The sequence below is a fragment of the Equus przewalskii genome, chromosome 19 (assembly GCF_037783145.1).
Source record: "Equus przewalskii isolate Varuska chromosome 19, EquPr2, whole genome shotgun sequence".
Classification (NCBI taxonomy): domain Eukaryota; kingdom Metazoa; phylum Chordata; class Mammalia; order Perissodactyla; family Equidae; genus Equus; species Equus przewalskii.
Genome location: NC_091849.1, coordinates 30,176,919 through 30,196,133, shown reverse-complemented (window position 1 = coordinate 30,196,133; position 19,215 = coordinate 30,176,919). Strand labels below are relative to the sequence as shown.

General features: G+C 43.0%; 2 long non-coding RNA genes and 1 pseudogene across 2 annotated transcripts in view; 2 read left to right on the top strand and 1 right to left on the bottom strand.

Moving 5' to 3' along the window:
* LOC139077458 (uncharacterized) overlaps positions 1–19,215 on the top strand; it is a 94,450-nt gene that overhangs the window by 53,484 nt on the left and 21,751 nt on the right. The gene's annotated exons all lie outside the window — the stretch shown is intronic.
* LOC103544450 (protein tyrosine phosphatase type IVA 1 pseudogene) lies at positions 5,707–7,054 on the bottom strand (annotated as a pseudogene).
* On the top strand, positions 15,997–19,063 carry LOC139077463 (uncharacterized). Its single transcript, XR_011530012.1, has 2 exons — positions 15,997–16,660; positions 16,874–19,063. It is a non-coding gene; the product is annotated as an uncharacterized lncRNA (long non-coding RNA).

The window sequence follows — 19,215 nt, the reverse complement described above, 5'->3', positions numbered from 1 at the left end:
GGCCAGGCTTCCTCAAAAAAAAAAATCACAAAAAACTTACTTGTTGATAATGTGTTGGATTCAATTTGCTGATGTTTCCTTTAGGATTCATGAGAGACTTTGGTCTGAAGTTTTGGTATCTTTGTCTGGTTTTGGTATCAGCATAATATTAATCTCATAAAATGATTTGGAAAGTGTTTCTCTCTCCCTTATTTTCTCCAAGATTTTGTTTGGGACTGGTGTTGATACTTAAATGTTTGATGGAATTCACCAGGGAAGTCATCTGAGCCTGGAGTTTTCTTTGTGGAGTATTTTTAAATTATGGATTTAATTTCTTTAATTCATACCAATTGTTTAGGTTTCCTAATGCAGTTTGGTAATTTGTGTCTTTAAAGGAATTTGTCCATTTAATATTAGTTATCAAATCTATTTGCTTAAGTTGTTCAGAATAGTCTCTTATTGTCCATTTCATGTTCTAAATTTCTCTCTACACACTGCTATTCTTGCATCCTACAAATGTTTTTTCTGAGGAAGATTGGCCCTGAGCTGACATCTGTTGCCAATCTTCCTCTTTTTTTTCCTCCCCAAGGCCCCCCAGTACATAGTTGTATATCCTCGTTGTAGGTTCTTCTGGTTCCTTCATGTGGGATGTCGCCTCAGCATGGCTTGACACGTGGTGCTAGGTCTGCGCCCAGGATCCGAACTGGGGAACCCCCGGCTGCCAAAGGGGAGTGCATGAACCTAACCACTAGGCCACTGGGCCAGCACCCTATCCTAATGTAAATGAAAATTACATTTTCACTCAATTAAAATTAAATCTAATTTCTCTTGTGATTTCTTCTTTAATGCATGGTAACCCATGGCTTTGAAATCTGTTGATTAATTTCCAAATATTTGGGGATTTTCTACATATCTTCATGTCATGTTTTTCTAATTTAATGTCATTGTGGTCAGAGAATATATGATATAATTTCAATCCCTTTAAATTTATTGAGACTTATTTAAGGGCTAGAATATGGTGTATTTTTGTGAATGTTCCATGCACACTTGGAAAAAATGTCTATTCTATTCTTGCTGAATGTGATACTCAATGCATGTGATTTAGGTCAAGTTGACTCACGATGTGTTTCAGTCTTCTTTATCCTTACTTGTTTTTTGTTTACTTGTTCTATTAATGAGATAGGAGTATTGATCTGTAAATATAATTGTTAATTTGTCTATTTCTTTTTCAGTTCTGCCACTTTTTGCTTCATCTGCTGTGGAGCTCTGTAGTTAGGTATGCATACATTTATCACTTCTGTCCTCTTGTGATCCTGACCTATTATCATTGTAAAAAGTCCTTCTTTGTCTCTAGAGATACTCGTTATGTTAAAGTCTATTTCACTTCATAGTAATACAGACATTACAGTTATCTTATTCTTTCTATTTACATGGCATATTCCTTCACCCTTTAACTTTTAACCTATTTTTGGCTTTGTGTTTAAAATTTTTCTATTATATAGAGCGTATAATCTGTCTTGATATTTATCCAGTGTGATAATCTCAACCTTTTGATTGGAATTTTAGTCAATTTATATTTAATATGATTATTAATATGGTAGTATTTGGGTCTATCATTTTGCTATTTGTTTATTTTTCTCATTTCTTATTCATTTCTGTGCCTCCTTTCCTACCTTTCTTTGTTTCAAGCAAATACTTTTTGTTTATGGTTTTATCTCTTCTAGTGACTTTTTAGCCATATTTGAGTTATCGTCTAGTGTCATTTTCCTTGAGCACGGCAGACTTCCTTTAAAATTACTTTATTGCACGACTGCTAGCAATGAGTTCTCTCAGTTTTTATTTATCCAAAACTTTCTTTACTTTGCCTTATTTCTCCACACCTTAAAAAATTTCTTAAGGTCTTTACATAAAATAAAATTAAACAACTTTACATGAACAGTTGGATGAATATCAGTAATTGTTTACACTCACAGAACTACTACCACAGCCCACATACAGAACCGTCCCCTTTTCCTAAAAAGCTTCCTCACGCCCCTTTGTGTTTGATCTTCTCTCCCTCCTCCCAGCCCTAGGCGACTGCTGATCTCCTTTCTGTCTGTAATTGTGAAATTTCTCAATCCATTAGATTTTGTCTTTATGTAGTATCTCTCTTTATCTCTGGCAATGCATTCTATTTTGAAATCTCTTATTTCTGGTATTAATACTGTCACTTCAGCCTCCTTATGGTTACTATTTATACAATGCATCCTTTTCTATCAATTTACTATCAACCTGTGTCTTTATATCGAAAGAGCCTTGCTTGTAAGCAGCATATAGTTGGGTGTTGTTTCTTAACCTATTCCGACAAGTTCTGCCTTTTCATTGGAGTGTGATCCATGAAGTTCATATGGTAGTTGTTGATGTGAGAGATACTACGTCTATCATGATATTTTCTGGTTTTGGTTCTTTCGTGCCTCCTTTACTGTCTTATGACTTCTCATCAGAAAACAGAGAGGCAGAAGAAAGTGGAACAACTTTAATGACATGAAAGAAAAGACTGTCCATCCAGAATTCTATATTCAGCAAAAATGTCCTTCAAGAGTGAAGGCAAAAGAAAGATATTTTTAGATAAAAAAATTAAGAATTTGTCTTTAACAGATCAGCACTATAAGAAATGGCAAAGGAAGTTCTTCAGACTGAAGGCAAATGATACCAGATGGAAACTCAGACTCTCAGAAAATATGAAGTGCATCAAAAATATTTGTGAAAATGCAAAGGGCCATTTCTCCTTTTTCCTTTGACCCTTTTTTGGTTCCTTTTACACATATAACTGTTTGAAACTAAAATTATAACTTTTTCTTGTGGGGATTGTAACCTATATAGATGTATTACATATATCACCTATAACAAAAAGATGGACATGGGATACAGGCCTAAATGGTCTCAAGGCTTCTAAATTTATGTGAAATAGTGCATTAGTGATTGGAAGTAGAGTGTCTAAAGTTAAGGATGTATAGTGTAATCCCTAAGACAACTAGTATAAAAATAAAAATAATACCCCCAAAAAAACCTAATTGGAAAATTAAAATAGGATTCTAAAAACAATATGAATATTTTAAAAAATCACCTTTATTTTGAAGGATAGTTTCAGTGGATATAGAATTCTTCTTTGGAACCTTTTTTCTATCAGGACTTTGAATATATTGCTCCAATTTCTTCCGATGTCCTTTGTGTCTAATGAGAAGTCACTCACTGCGACATTTCCTCCCTGTTCATTACTCTCCTATTTGTTTGTAACAAATTACTCCAAAACTTAGCAGCTTAAAGCAGTGAGGATTTATTACCTTACATGTTTCTGGTGGGTGAGAGAAGAAGGAGTGGCTTAGCTTGGGGGTTTAGCTCTGGGTGTCTCATAAGTTTGCAATCAAGATGTTGGCCAGAACTGAAAAACATGATTAGCATGGAAGGATCCACTTCAAATCTTATTCATGGGTTGTTGGCAGAAGCCTCAAGTCCTTGCCATGTGAATATCTCCTTAGCTGAGTGTCCACACAACATGGCAGGTGACTTACCTCAGAACAGCGACCCAAGAGACAGTAGACCCAATAGGAAATCACAGTGCTGTTTAAGACCCAGTCTCTGAAGTTGCACACCATCACTTCTGCTCCATTCTATTCATTATGAGTGAGCCAAGAAATCCAGCTCACACTCATGGGGAAGGAAATTAGTCACCATCTCTTGTGTATTAAAGAGTTTGCGGACATTTTGAAAACCACCACAGTCCATCTTCTGGCTGGAATGGAATTATTTACATTCCTCTATCAAAGAAATAAAAATTATTCTGACACTTATTAAGAACAGTAAGGAAAACTTTATTCGAGGGACCACTGCAGTAGGGGTTTTGCAGTAGGGGAGAGAGACTGTGCTCAACTACAAATACAACGAGGAAAAATGGGGATTGATGACCAAGGAGGAGGGCGTTAGTTGATAGAAAACTCCTAAGTGGATAGGGTAATTCTTGCTAAACTGACCTAACAGTATTCGTGCTGAAGGTAGGCCAGAGTGATCTTATATCACCTGGGGCCTAGTGGGGGCTGAGGAATTTGACCAGATATCTAGGGTGAGAGATTCTCACTAAACTGACTTGACAGGATTTCTGCTAAAACTGGATGAAGCAAAGATGGATATCGAAGCCCACAAGTCAAAGCCTAGTTGGAAAGAGGGCTCAGAGGAGCCTAACTAACGTTTAGTCAAAGAGGGAATCTTTGTCACTTTCTACATGCAAAATAAAATGCTTCCCGTCCAAGGACCCCAAAATCTCATACCATTACAGAATCAGTGAAAAGTCCAGAATCTCCATCTAAATTAGATCCAGGTGCAGATAAGGCTCATTGAGTGTATTTCTGTAAGTGAAGCTCTTCACATAGAGTTCCTCATGGACTGAAGACCTGTGACTAAAGAGACGAGTTACCTACTCCCTCCCATAACAGAGCTAATGTGCAGCCATGGGACAGATAAAGGGATAAGCACTATAGACATTTAAAGATGGAGGAAAAGGGAGGCACAAAGGAGTCACTTGTCCATAGCAATGTTCACATCCAGTCAGGCAAATGTCAGAGGTTCCTTGATTAGGACCTGGCTCCTTCCAAGCAAGTGATCTGAGAGAGGGAGAAAGAGAGGAAGAGAGAGCACAGTCTCTTTTATGACCTAACCTCTGAAGTCACACAACGTCACTTCCTCCTTATTCTGTTCTTTAGAAGTGAGTCACTGAATCAAGTCCACACTCAAGGGAAGAGGAATTAGTTCTATCTTTTTTTTTTTTTTTGCATTTCATTATTTATTTAGATGTTTAAGGTCTCGTACTAGATTTTTACAAGCTGGTGAACACTGACAAATTATTTCTCCCACAGAACTATAAGCACACATTCCCAGACAGTATAAATATATGGTTGAACTAACATTAATACACATCACCATTTTATCAATTACATAATAAAAAATTATCAAGTATCCAAATATTAAGTTACACAGCTGAAAAGGCATATAAAATATTAGATATCTGCTCAATTCATTAGCAGAAACCCACTTGTTTTTTTTTGCAAGAGAGGTTGGGAAGAGAAGGAAAAGAAAAATCACACTTCAAACAAAAATAAGTTGGTAAACAACTTCAGATAAGTATGAAAAATAATTACAAGAATTTCCAAAATTTTATGATTAATAATTGCTTTAGCTACAATAACAAAGCATCTCTAACTTTAAAAAAAATTACTAAATTAAAGAGCATATTCTACATGTTCTGCACAAGACAAAGGCAACATTTTACTAAAATACTTACAGCCCCCTCCCATTCTTCTCAGGCCCTCCCTGTAAGTTGCACCAAAGTGCAAACATTAAAATTAACTGTAAGGCTTTTTCGTCTGGAGACATTAAAGACATGTACTTCTGTACAATGTGGTTTTCAAAATGGAGGTTTCCCATAACAGCACAAAATGAGATTTATAGGAAGACATTAAATAATAACTGTAAGACTTGGTAAAAATCCAAAAAAAAAAGTTGAGCAAACCTGATGGACACTGGTATGAATGTGGGAGACGTAAACGTAAAGTGAGCAGGCAAATAACCAGACAGGCCCTACTTTCATGTTTGAAATGACTGAAGGAATAAACCACACAAGGTCCAGAGTGTTCATAGTTCCTGGGATTTTAGTTTCTGTAGGATATGAAAAATTTACAAGTATTGTGCTGGGTATTTTGGCACCTAATCTTTCTAAATTTCTTAAATATTGATAAGATTCTGGCATGGGAATTTTGAAGACACAACTCAACACTGCATGATTTCAGACAAGGTCAATTGGTACAAATGATAAATACATTTTAAATGCTGAACAGCAAGAGTCTTTTGCTAAGTGTCCAAATAGGTTGATCGTAAAGCAAACATAGAGGCTGCAATTCTGTTAAGCTTGTGGCCTGGTAAAACTGCTTTTTAATACTCCTAGGAAGCTTCCTCAGACTTATCCACCAAGCCAACATGTTGGCTAACATGTATGATAACTTAGGTCCTGTCTCAAGCTGCTCTCAAGGCAATGGCATCCGGCACCCTAGTTTTATTGAACGTGACAGTTGTTTCTATGACCGTTGGAGTCTTAGAAGCACAGCCGCATTTTAGGACGATACTTTTCCAAATACAAAAGTTGCTTGCTGTTAAAAGCCCCAAGCTGCTTTTGTCTTATGAACTGTACTGCATCTTCCTATTTCATCCCACCTTCAATTAATGCTAGGGCAACAAGCACCGGAGCTCTCCCCAGGCCTGCAACACAATGAACAGCAATGCAACAACCAGGTTCTTCATGAAACTTAATTTTCACAAGACTTAACCAGTCATCAACAATCTGGTTGGATGGCGGTGCACCATCATCAAAAGGCCAATCGAGAACATGGATGCCTTCTTTCTCCACGAGAGTAGCGTCATAAGTTGCTTCACATACTCTTACTATTGTGGTAACTCCATACTTCTTAAGTTCCTCTATGAATTTGTTTAAGGTTGCATTGGTTGGATTGTGTGTAATAAGAAATCTCATGTTCTCGTATGTGACTTCCACAGGAGCTGGGCGGTTCATTTGAGCCATGTAGTTTAAAAACACTCAATAGGGTTATGAAAGAATGTAAAAAACTGAATACAGAAATGCTGCAAAGAAACTGAGTCTACTTCGATATACTCCACTTGAAATTCTCAGTGCTTTGAGTATGAAGCTGGGAGTAATGGGAAATGAAAGGAACCTCCTAACAAGAAGCAGCAATTCTTCAATCCAGTAATACTGAGGCAAGAGAAAGGAAGTGCACTGAGGTTTACCCCATCCAGGTCAGAACTCGTGTAAAATGCTCTGTGGATTTCAATTCAACACTTCTGTGTCCAGGTTAACCGCTCTTACGGGGGCTTCTTGGTGGAGTAGTAATGAATTTCTACAGTTCACTTGTCTGCACACAGGGCGTGCTGTGCCTGGCAGTAATCTCCACTGCTCTTCAGAAACCCCATAAATGTGTGACTAAGAACACCACCGAAAGGGCTATGTTTACTCATTGAAGAGTATGTGATTGTGGCCTAATCACACAGCCGATCCCGAGGCGGCGGCGACACAGGCGGTGGCGGGGGCATCGGACTCTGCCATGCAGCGAGCGGCTCCGCGGAGAGCGCGTCCCCTAGTTCTACCTTTTGAAGGAAGGGATATTAAAGAATTTGTAAACATTTTAAAACCATCATATCCTGTATGTAAAATGCATTCTCTCTTGATGCTTTCAAGGTTTTCTTTTCTTTGATTTTCATCAGTGTGACTTTGCTGAGCCTTCTCGTGGCCTTCTTTGTTGTTCTCTCCTTTGGTGTACGTTGAGCTTCTTGGATCTACATGCTAAAGTTGTTCACTGAATTTGGAGAACTTCCAAACATGATTTCTTCAAATCTTCTTTCTGCTCTTTTTTCTCCTTCTTCTAATTTCTGAGCTCTAACTGAAGGTCTGTTTGCCCTTTTTTCTTCCCGCATGGGATTCACTGATAGAACTGCCCATCTGTTGCACTGTGGCAGATCCAAAGGAGCGCTGCAGCCATCCACTGTTGGATGGTAAACTGCTGACAGCCCAAAACGCTGGAGACTGTGCCATTGAGGTGACTATTGATTGGCCATAAAGCACACAAAGTGACATTGACTGAAGCATGTAGACTCATGGGCCTTTAGTAATGGACCTCCTGGGCTGTTAAGTCATTGGGCTTTTGAACAGTGGATTTTGAAGGGCACATCACATGATGAACCCTTTTATAGAGAAGATTAAACAACCTAGACTAAAGCGCAATTCTTATGTTCCATGTTTCCTGCCCATGAGAATGAACTTCAGGACCACCAGACTTACAGGATCAGCGTCTGCATTTTAACAAGACCCTCACATCATTTGCCTCCACAGTAGAATTTCAGATGCTCTAACATCATATTCTTATTGTGTGATGTCCAAACACCTGGGCTCATCTCAAAAAGCAAATTCTCAAGCTCTGCCCCAGGGGTACTGTGTCGAATTGTCTGGAGGTAGAGACAGGAATCTGCGTTTTCAACAAGCACCGTAGGTTTTCTGTGTCCTCAGGTTTGAGGACTGCTGTTTTAGATAGCGGGAAATCTGGGCTGTGCTGGGCTGTGGGCTGGAAATGGAATGATGATGTTTAGGAACTGGAACACACATGCCATGGCCTCTACTGGGAATCACTGGGGCAGATCCAGCTGATATGTGGAGAACACAGTCCTCTTGCCATCCTTAAGAATCACATGGATCTGCTGGCAGGGAGTCTGCCACATCTGTCCTTTCACTGATGGTCACTGTGGACCTAATGTGGTAGGGACCACTGACCCTGGTAATGAACCCGTTTATGATCAGGTTCTCATGAGAGGCCAAGAGAAAGGCAGCCCATCTCAGGGGTACAGGGTCAGCTGTGCTCCTGCTCCTTAGAGCCTAAGAATGGGACTAATTTCTCTATATAAGAACCCTGAAAAGTAAAAATAGTGGCCTCTTTTTCTGCATTAGCAAATGTCATTTGACACTCCCTGAAATCCAGTTTACCATCTAGGATTTTCCTCCAGGATCAGTTTGGTCTCTGGGGTTGTGAGAGCCCAGAACTGTCCCCTGGTGACTCTCACAGCCCAGATACCCTCCTTCTGGCAGACGGAGATCCTTCTCTTTTTCCTCCCTGACTCTCAGGCCACCACAAGGATGCGATCTCCCTAGTATGGCAGTTCCACCATCCAGCAGTGGGCACAGAGGAGTAGCCCTTTGAACCAGAACATAGGGGTTGGTGTTCAGTCTCTTGGAATGAGCAGACAGTCTTAGTGGAGAGCCTCTCATAGTCACGTGTTTCTCATCCTCAGAAACAGGGAGCTTTGGGTGAGCAGTGTCCCAGTGCAGGACCTCTTCCATTCTAGAGGAAGAGACTGAGGGTCAGAGCTCCATGGAACGAAAATAGGAGGATCATAACCTACTCCTGGCTAGACTCGGAGCAGATCACTTCAGCAATCTGTTCCTCAGTTTCCTCCTCCACAAGATGGGAGAAGTCAACATTATTATTGTTGAATACGGTTAAAACAACTTAGATTACATAGGATCTTGCAATTTACAAAGAACATATTTAAGGCTCATGACAACTATGAGAGTCAAACAGGGAAAGTGTTATTTCTCCTTGACAGGGGAGAAGTGAGTCTCAGAAGGTGAGGTTGTTTTGCGTTCTGTCACTTGGCTACCTCAGATAGAAGAGCAGCTCTGATGTGACCACTGGAGGCTGACCTTACTTTTCCTGTTTCCTGCATTGTCCACCTGAGGAAAGGGGACTTTCTATGTATGTGTATCTGTTAATTTCCTTCCATTAGTCACTATCTGTAGCTGCTGTCACAGAACCATTTCTGAGTGAAGTGGATGCCTCCGCCTGTGGTTCACAAAAATCCTAGGTGTCCTTTGGTTTCTGTTGGGTTGATGGCCATGGCCCCTAAAAGAAATAGAAAATCACCATTTCTTTTAAAAATCTTAAGTCTAAGTTGTTATTTCCTCCACCAGAGAATCTCAAACTTTTCCCACACACTATTTTTTTTGGCAGGGGAAGATTAGGCCTGAGCTAACTATTGCCAATCCTTCTCTTTTTGCTGAGGAAGACTGGCCCTGAGCTAACATCCATGCCCATCTTCCTCTACTTGATATATGTGATGCCTACTACAGCATGGCTTTACCAAGCGTTGCTGTGTCTGTACCTGGGATCTGAACCGGCGAACCCTGGGCCGCCAAAACTGAATGTGCAAACTTAACCGCTGCGCCACCGGGCCAGCCCCACACACACTATTTTAAACACAGGTGCTCCCCAACACAGACTGTTAAGAGTCTTTCATGATTTCATTCACAAATATGTATTGATCTTGTACAGAAGTCCCCAGGGCGGAAGTAGCGCTGTCTGCATTGACTATGAACCGTAAATAGGTCTCCTAGCCGTGTGCACACAGGCCTTACTCTGACAGCTTTCTCCGGCGTATGTGCTTATGTTCACGAGGTGAACTGACTTCCTGCAATTCATCCCAACTGCTATAATAATAATTTATCTATTATCTGACTTGTGATACCAGTTCTCCCCAAAATTGACATGCTTTTGACATCTAACCTTGATTCCTCATTTTCCCTCTATGTTAATAACATTTTTGTGAGGCAGCTTGAACTTTTTGGAGAGAAAACAAGCCTTCTGCTACTTGGCTGCCACCTCTAGGAATGTTGTTGTCATCCACAGCTTAAAGCTTTGTGATCAAATATCTAACTTACCTTCAACCCAGGGCCCAGAACAGACCCACCTGGGACAGACTTGTAGCTGCTGGTGGCCTGAACCTTTGTCCAGGACGGTCCTCCCCGGACAGGTGGCTCCACAGCTTCCAGCAGGAGGAGCAGAGGGGACCCAGGCTTGGCTGCAGGTTCCCTTGCAAACCTGCTTTTCCTTTAGCTTGTTCAATAAGACAATAGTCCCCATTTTGACAAGCTTGAGTTAGGTTTTGCCAGCTCAGCCAAAAAATACCTGATGGTTACATCAAGGTTACATTTTTTACTAGGAATAAAATAGGATTTTTATTTGCCCAAATAGCATGGTCCACCTCAAGTAAAAGCTCTATCTATTCAGCACTTTTTTGCCTTTTTCAGTTTGTGACAAATTATGCTTCCTTCACACCCAGAAATCTCAAGAGGGTTTTGGAGGGCATGTGAACTCTTAGAGCAACACTAAGGTTTCTATACTGCAAGCAGAGGAAGTGTGATGCCTTCTGTTGCCTGAGAATTTTAGAAGTGAAGTAGCAGGCGGACAGAAATAATTTTTACCAATATACTCCAGGATTGAAAGGAACCTTTTGTTTCATTCAGAACTGTGTTTAGAATACAGTAGATTATTTTTCTGTAGTAGTGCTAAAGCCGATAATAGAGAAAACCACCACAATTTTGTCCCAAGTTTAGACTGGGCAGTGAAAGCTTTTACCTACCTGTGAGACCTGGTGTCTTCCTCGCTCTGCAGCACTGATGGGATTTGTGTTCTATGAGATCTTTGCAAACTGCACAGAGGAATTGCTGGTTGTCCAAGCAATAGAAAAAGGCCCTTTCCTTGTTCTGCTGGCAGAACCAAACTTCTTGTGCTGGATTCTCATTCCTGGGCTCCAGTGTTTGGAGGATGGAGATGAAACTGGCCAGAGTCCTGTTGGGCCTGATGTCCCCCCCTCCCGAAATGGCTTTTTGTAGAGTGGACAGCACATGGCTCCCTTAGTGGATGTAGGAGTGACACAGCACTCAGTGATGCAGCCCTGGCAGAAGCTGCAGCCACAGAACAAGCTCACAGGTCCTTCATGTGCTCCATGCAGACAATGCAGGTATCTCTTTCAGGAGGTTCCCAAGAGTGGACCCAGTCTCCATGACTGCTGTCCAAGCTGTGCTCAGCAATCCCTTCTTAACTAACTCTGACTCTGTGACAGGAGGAGGACGTGGTTAGGGATGTGCAAAGGAATTGAGATGAGAAGAGGAGTTGTTCAGGATAGAGAGGGATAACATGTGCCACTACTGCTGGGCCCCTGCAATAGCCTCCTAACTGGGCCCCGCAGATACATTCTCACTCTCTCAGATCTCTTCTCCACGCTGCGCCAGAGTGAGCTTTCCCAAAATAGACTCTCATTTTCACTTCTCTGTTTACCGGGCCAGCCAAGGAGGGCTTAGCGGGCCTGGCCTTTATCATCAGCCTCCCCTCTCTCTCCCACCTTCTTTCCCTCCAACCATGAGAGCAAACATAAGCTGAACATCAAATATGTTCCAGGCACTGTTCTCACCTCTTCACATGTATCAACTCAATTAATCGTCACCACATCCCTAAAACATCACTCTTTTCACAGGTGAGGACTGCTGTGCACCGACGGTAAGAAACTTGCCAAGGTCACACAGCTAAGTGGGCGGTGGAGGAAATACTAGAATCTAGGTGGTCCAGGTTGAGGCCTGCACTCCTCAGCACCACCCTGCATGTGCCTCCAGCTTCCCTGGACTTGATCAGTCCTGTGAACCTGCCACACTGTCCAGTATCCAGGACTTCTCCCCAGTTGTTTTCCTCTATATAAATCACATGTCATCTGTCAACTCCTGTTCTTCTTCAGGCTTGGTTCAAACGTCACCTCCTCAGGGAGGACGTCCTGAGCTGCTCCCAGTCTGGAGTGGGCATCCTTGTTCTATATTCCAAATGCCTATCTCTCCAGCTCAACTATTTAGTATATAAACCCACAGAGCACATTTGACTTGCTCATTAATTCATCCCCAGTGCCTGGCAGATATCAAGCCCAAAATCAATATAATCTGAGTTGATAATTTAATACAGTTCCCCAAAAAGCAGTTGAAGAGGGCTTCTTGTTTCTCACCATGGTGGGCTAGGACATTTGGACCAAGCTTCCTACTGAAAACAACCATTTATTTGGATGTAGTTTACCTTGTTTATGACTATAGAATCTTCAGATACTTCAAAGGCTATTATATGAAGAAGTATATTTATTCTGTTTGATTGTATAGATCGGAAATTGGTCATTCTGCAGAAGATTCAGAGAGACAGAATTGTGCTCATGAGGAAGAACTTTTGTTTGTGTGTGTGTGTTTTTTTTTTTAACTAAGGCTTAACCATAAAATGGGCTGCCTTGGTAAGCGGTAAGCTCTCTATCACTAAAGAGATTCAACCACTCACTCTTCATGTTGTATAGAGACTTTTGACAATGTTTAGGCATCAACCACCTGATCTCTGAGGCCCCTTCCTCACTTAACTTGCCATTGTAGATCAAGCACTAGGCCAGGTGTCAGAGGACTTGGGTTCCACTAGCTGTGTGACCTTGGGCTGAGCACTTCGGGGTCTCATTCCTAACCTTTGTTAGTTAAGCCGGGATAATGATACCTAACCAACTTACAGAGTTGTGAATAGATTACATTGGATAATACGTTTACATTCCTGTGTTGTTTTGTTTTCGACTCTGGTTGTGTTTTGGTTCTTTCATTGCATTATAAAAGCCCAGGGCAACTCTGTCTCCTTCTCCCAAATTTTTCTGACTGCACAACATCATTATAGCAACAAGAAAAGAACTTTTAAAGCGAAAAGAAAAACTCACCTGCAATCCCACCACCTCATAGGATGTACTTATTTCTCTGTCCTCTTCCAGTGTAATCAAGGACGACTTTGGGTCACATCACGGGAAACCATATCAGTTAACAGTGTATGAAGGCCCAACAGTCCCCTGAGCCTTCTGCCACCCCCAGGACCTTCACGTGATATAACAAGAGTTCACTGGTTTGGATGGTTGGAGTGAACACTGAGGTGAAAAGTGTATTTGGGTAGGAAAAAATGAATGGAAATCATTTTATCTTCTTCTCAAGCCCACTGAGCAATATGAATTGTTCCCTCCCCTCTGCTGTTCTCCTGTCTCCTCAGGTGTGACGTGTAGATATGTGATTGAGACGCAAGTCAGTCCTGTCTGCCTTTTCTCCCTCCAAACATCAACACCAAGAGAATTCCTCCTGAACACAGCACATGGTGAAGAAGGAAGGGAGGGAGGGTGGGAGGAAAAACCTGGGTTTTGCCTCAGATCTTCTACCTGCTGCAACAGGGAGTGGTTAAGCTGGGAGAGAAGGGAGAACCCCAGAGAAGAGAAAAGAAACAATAATTTTACCCACTCTGACATTAAACCTTCCTCTAAGGAGGGAAAGTAGGCACTGTTCCTTTCCCCCTTCCCTTCCTAGAGTTGTAGACAAAGGTTCAGCTAAGTAATTGGTATTGACCCGTGTTATTGTTGAACCCTGGGACCAGGTTGGCCAGGGCACACAGACTCCTCCTGTGCTCAGCCTGTTTGACTCCCTCCCTGACTTTATTTTAGAAATAAAGAAGCTGAGCCCACAGAAGGAAGTCACTTCCCCAGGAAACAGAGTGTGGCAGAGTTGGAACTCCCTGACTCTGGGCCCAGTGGGTATTCCACAGTGACACCAAAGGTGATGTGCATGAAGGAGGACGTTAGTGGGGAGAGTGAGGGAACCATCAGGGATTGAGATGCTGCACCGTCATAGCAGGGGACCTGGAGGAGGGTCCCATTTCTAGGTTCTTTACACCTCAGTCCAAGCCATGAGAATATTTCTAAAATTTCTCCCCTACTCCAGATTCTTCCACTTGTTGAAGCCCTACTCAAGAGCAACTTGTTCGTAGGACTTTTCTTATTGAGATGTTGTACTAACATTTTTCTGTGTTTCTCTGAGTTCTCTCAGTGCATCTCTATGTGGGATTTGAATTCAATTGTGCAGGAAGTTGTTGTGCAATTGTCTTCCCAATGTTTTATGTTGTGTCCTGTTTCTCCTATTAGACACACACACACATACTCACACACACATAGATGTACACACTCATTCCTCACACATTGGGAGCTGGGTCTTCACTCAATAAATACTGGAGCTTCCTCTGATCTACTTTCTCTGGTTCCTACCTCAGGATCACATTCTCTGCAGTATTTCTACTTGGCTGTGTCCAGGCCGGGTCCAAAAGTCCATGCATTTACTGCCTTTGGCTTCATGGATGACCAACCCTTCCATCCACGATGACAGTGAGAGGAAGGTAAAGTCTTGTATTCAGTGGTTGATGGAGGAGCCAAGTTCCTTTGATGATGAGACCAAGATCTTCACATGTCAGGAAAGATTTTTCCCTTTCAATCTGGGAAATGTGCAGCAATGCTACAACCAAACCATGGGTCGTGGTCTGAACAAAGAGCATCCACCAAATCAAGCAGGTAGGTGCCTGGGAGAAAGCAGGGGAGAGCAGTACTTACCACCTCACCCAAAGAGCCAGGCTGGGGAAGGCAAGTGTGCACAAGTCATTGCTTGAGAGTGAAGGCTGGCCCAGTCTGGTCACAGGGGGCGGGATATGTTTGATGTTAATTCACTCAATATTCAGCAGAGTCAATGGCTCATAGCTTTGTGCTGAGCACGTATCTTTTGGGTGCTGGATGTGGGAACAACAAAGCTTCAATCTCATGTTTTCCTTCAAAGCCTTACAGCTAATATGTGGAGGCACCCATACTTCTGGGAACACTTTATTGGCTCTTGGATGCACCAAGTGTTGTCAAAGACTGGAACCTCCTTAAACATTAAATGAGAAGCAGAGGAAATAGTTTATGGAAGTCCATAGGTGAGAGACTCCAGTGGTCAGGGAGTTACATGAATGAGATGGATAGAAATTTTCATAGAACCTGATAGATATGTATGATTTGGGTCAATGAAGAACATAAAAGAAACAAATTCCAAGCAGGCAGAGATTAGAGTTCAGCAAGGTGTGGGGTGAGATTTGCCAGCTAGGATCTCCTGGGAGCTGAGTTCACTGGAACTGTGGTCACAGGACAAGAGCTCAGGTGAGGAGGAGGATCTGGGTTTCCCCATTCGGATCTAAGAGTGTCTCACCCCAAGGGGTTGGGCAGCATCTCCTGTCCCTGCTGCTTGTGGAGCCAATGTGCAGACATCCTTTTGTGCAGCAAAATCTGGAAGGGACACCTGGCTGTGGGAGGGCAGGCTGAGAAGCAGCAGGTGAGGTGGGAGGCTGGTGGGCTGCTGGACTCCCAGAGCCCCAATTCCCAGGGAGGGCCAGTGCATGTGGCAGCCTCCAGAGACCAGGATCTTGATCTGAGGTCAGATCCCCTGCTTGTTTAGGAGCAGGGCCAGGAGCAGGGCCACATGAGATCCAGAAAGTACTAGAGTGCCTGGGGAGTGGATCTCTTTCTGGTGGGACAAATTTTCTCAGGTCCTTGTCCCTCAGGATCCTAAATTTCTTATAAGAGATTAAGTGAGAATAAGCCAGGCCCCAATTCTGAAGGGAGTGTGTGATGTGTATGTGTTTGTCTGTCTGTGTGGATTCATGTGCGCATATTAACATGTATGGGTATGTTTGTGTATGTGTGTGTTTTGTGTATGAATATAAGCATGTATAGGTGTATGTGTGTGTGTGGGTTGTGGGAGGGTGTGTGTGTGCACATGTGCGTATATAAGCATTTATGGATGTTTGTATGTGGGTTTGGGTGTGTGTGAGTGTATGAGTGTTTATATGTGTGTTGCTCTGAGGCCTCCTCACCCTTGGCCCCACCCTGGCCTTTCCCTGTTTTCCCCCATCCCCAGCCCATAGTTAGTAAGGGACAGAGCAGCCCTCCATCTGCAGGCAAGTAAGAGGAGGCTCAGGGCGATGAGTGTTGGAGAACTGGTCCTCATCACACTTGGAAGAAGGAAATAGGAACTCAATGGTGGGACGTTCTCCTTTTCCAAGATTCTGACTAAATAAAAGGGTCAGGCACTGTCCTCAGTGAGATAGTAATAAATTGATGTGAATTAAATAATTAAAACCTCATATGAGCCCTATGAGATAGGGACAGCTGCCAGCCCCATTTACAGACAAGGAAACTGAGGCCACTGAGAGGTTAAGTGACTTTCACTGGGCTGAGCCGTGACTCTAAGGAAACAGTCTGACTGCTGAGCCCAAGTTCCCACTCTGTTATATTGAGTCCTGTATGCTGTACCCGTGCCTCATTAAGGATCGTCTTCTACTGTCGGCTCTGACAGCTTCCCTTTCTTCTCCAGGCACTGAGACTGGTTGAGAGTCTATTGCTTTTCTCACAGTTCCTACAGGTGAGCCCGTGGGGTTTGAAGCGACAGGAGGGCTTGTTCTCTTGCCTGATGGAGTGTGTTTGCTGGAGGTTATGGGAAGGGAGGGTCACAGCTAGACTGCTGGGAATCAATGGTGTTTGCATTTGGAGTGTGAGGTGGGCTCTCCAGAATGCTGAAGGGGTGATGGCCAGCAGTGGCCATGCAGAGTTCACTCCTCACTGTTTTATTTCACAGCCCGAAAGCACAGCCTCACATGGGCCTGAGAAACAGAGGTGTCCACTCATCTCCTGCTGCCCCTGACTTCTCTTCTTCCAACTGACTTCCTGGTAACATCTGCTCTCCAAGGTGAAAACAAGAGGAGGGGTCTAGCCACACCGCTGCTCATGGGCGCTTCCTTCCACCCTGCCTGCTGCTCCCTAGTGGGGCCTCCTGGATGGTGAGAAGAAAGCAAGTAGGACAGGAAGGGAAGGTGACATTTATGGTAGTAAAGACAGGATAGGATGTGTGTCTTCATGTAAGGAAAGGGCTGTCATTGGGAAAAGGACTGAGTAGTTCCTTGTGGGCTGTTAGATTGGAGCCCTCAGTTTCTTGCTGGATGCTAGTGGGAGGCTGACTTCAGTTCCTTGCTTTGAGGGCCTTTCCAGCACAGCTGCTTGCTTTCTCAGAGCTTGCAAGCCAAGAGAGCCAATCAAACAGTCAGCTAGCAAGACGGACACCATGATCTTATATGATCTACTCATAAAAGTGACATCACTGTTGCCACCTTGGCATGTTGGGTAGAAGATAGTCACAGGTCCCTCCTATACTCATTGGGAGGACCTTCCACAAGGGTGTGAATTCCAGGAGGCAGGGATCGCGGGGCACCATCTTAGCATTTGTCTGCACAGGGACATTGCAGGTCAGAGAAAGCAGGAACCAAGTGAGGTTGCGAGGCCTCTGCACTAGATGTGTTCATGCACAGGATGGACAATCACTGACCGAGATCATTATAACTGTGAGCCCTGTGTTAGACAAAATGATCTGCAGAGCTGAGCTGTGTTTGTCAAAGCACAGTTCTGGATGCAAGAATCGCAGTGTCATTGGAAAGACTCCTCTTGAGTTTTGTGAGAACCTGAGAACGTGTCCTCTCTGGATATTTCCCTCTTTACTTTCAGACCTCCTACATCTCTAGGAAAGCGCCATCACTAAACTGAACTGGTTTTTAATTCCATGTGTCGTTCTGCCAGGCAAATCCTGGGCTCCACTCTTTCTTCCAGCTTTCATACAGGATCCCACAAAGTCTCTTCTTGTGATTCCACTTGGTTGGTTTCTTCCTCTTCCTCCAGGTGATTTCCTTGTCGCTTTATTCTCTTGTGTTGATTAGTCAGCTACATTAGGAGATGAGTATCCTCTAACCAAACCTTCCCACTAAGCTTTGGACCAAATGGGTGAAGTTTCCTCTCAAGGTCTCAGATCACTTCCCATACAGGGACAAGACAAACTTAGTGGGGCTCCTGGAAGGTCATGAACTGGCACAATTCCACATTAGGATGAGACATTTAGGCCACAAAGGGATGTACTTTAGTCTTTTTTATGTCCAAACAGGTGGCACAATACCTGACACATAGTAGGCACTCAATAAGTGTTTATAGATTCACTAAATTGAACTCCCCCCTGACCACCCAACTACTTATGGACTCAGCTCCTCCTTAAGCTACAGGCCCAAACCTCTTGTTTTACCTTATTTTTCCAGGATGCTGACCATTTGGGGACCTCTCTTGTCCACTGCATTTTTCACACTATCCTGCTTCCATGATAAGCACTGGAACTTACACTCAGCACTCTCTGGTCCTTTCAACCTTTTCCCTCTATCCTCATCTTCTCACTATTGTTCTTGCAGAGGTTTTCCCTGCCCACCCCTCTTCTTCTCCGTGGATCCAGTCTAGTGTCTCTCAGTTCATTCTTCACACTTCGACCAGAGAGATTCCTCCAAAATGCCGATCTGGTTAGGGTTCGCCATGTGCTGCATGTTGTTCTTGGATTAAAAGCCGAGGTTCTCCTCAGGCTGAGATGGCCTTCGTGATCTGGAGTGTGGTCACCATCCACTCCCGCTCTTTGTCACTGTGCTCTTCTCTCTCTAATCTCCACGCTGATCTGCTAACAGTTCCTCCTCCCTCCCCATGTGCTCTCTCCATCTGAGCCTTTGTTTGTGATGCTCTTTCTCTAGAAGGTTTCCTTTGCTCACTTACTTGGATTGAGTCTGTTCCCCTGCCAGGTCTCAGCATAGACATTGATTCTTCCTGGAAGCTGTTTCCCAGCTACTAATTCTAACACGTTGCATTCACCAGGTTATTCAGCCCCATTGTCAGCTCCTTGATGTTTCTCACTGAGCCTGGCAGAGAGCCTGCCCTCTAGTAATTGCCTAATAAATGTTTGCTAAATGAATGTGGGTTTTCCTTGCATAATTCAAAATTTATTTTGAATGGGTAATATAGGCACTGTGTTTTACAAATTCATATAATATAAAAGGGTTTACAGTGAAAAGGAAAATTCCTCCTTTATCTCATCAACGATTCTTCCACATTTTCTCCCTGGAC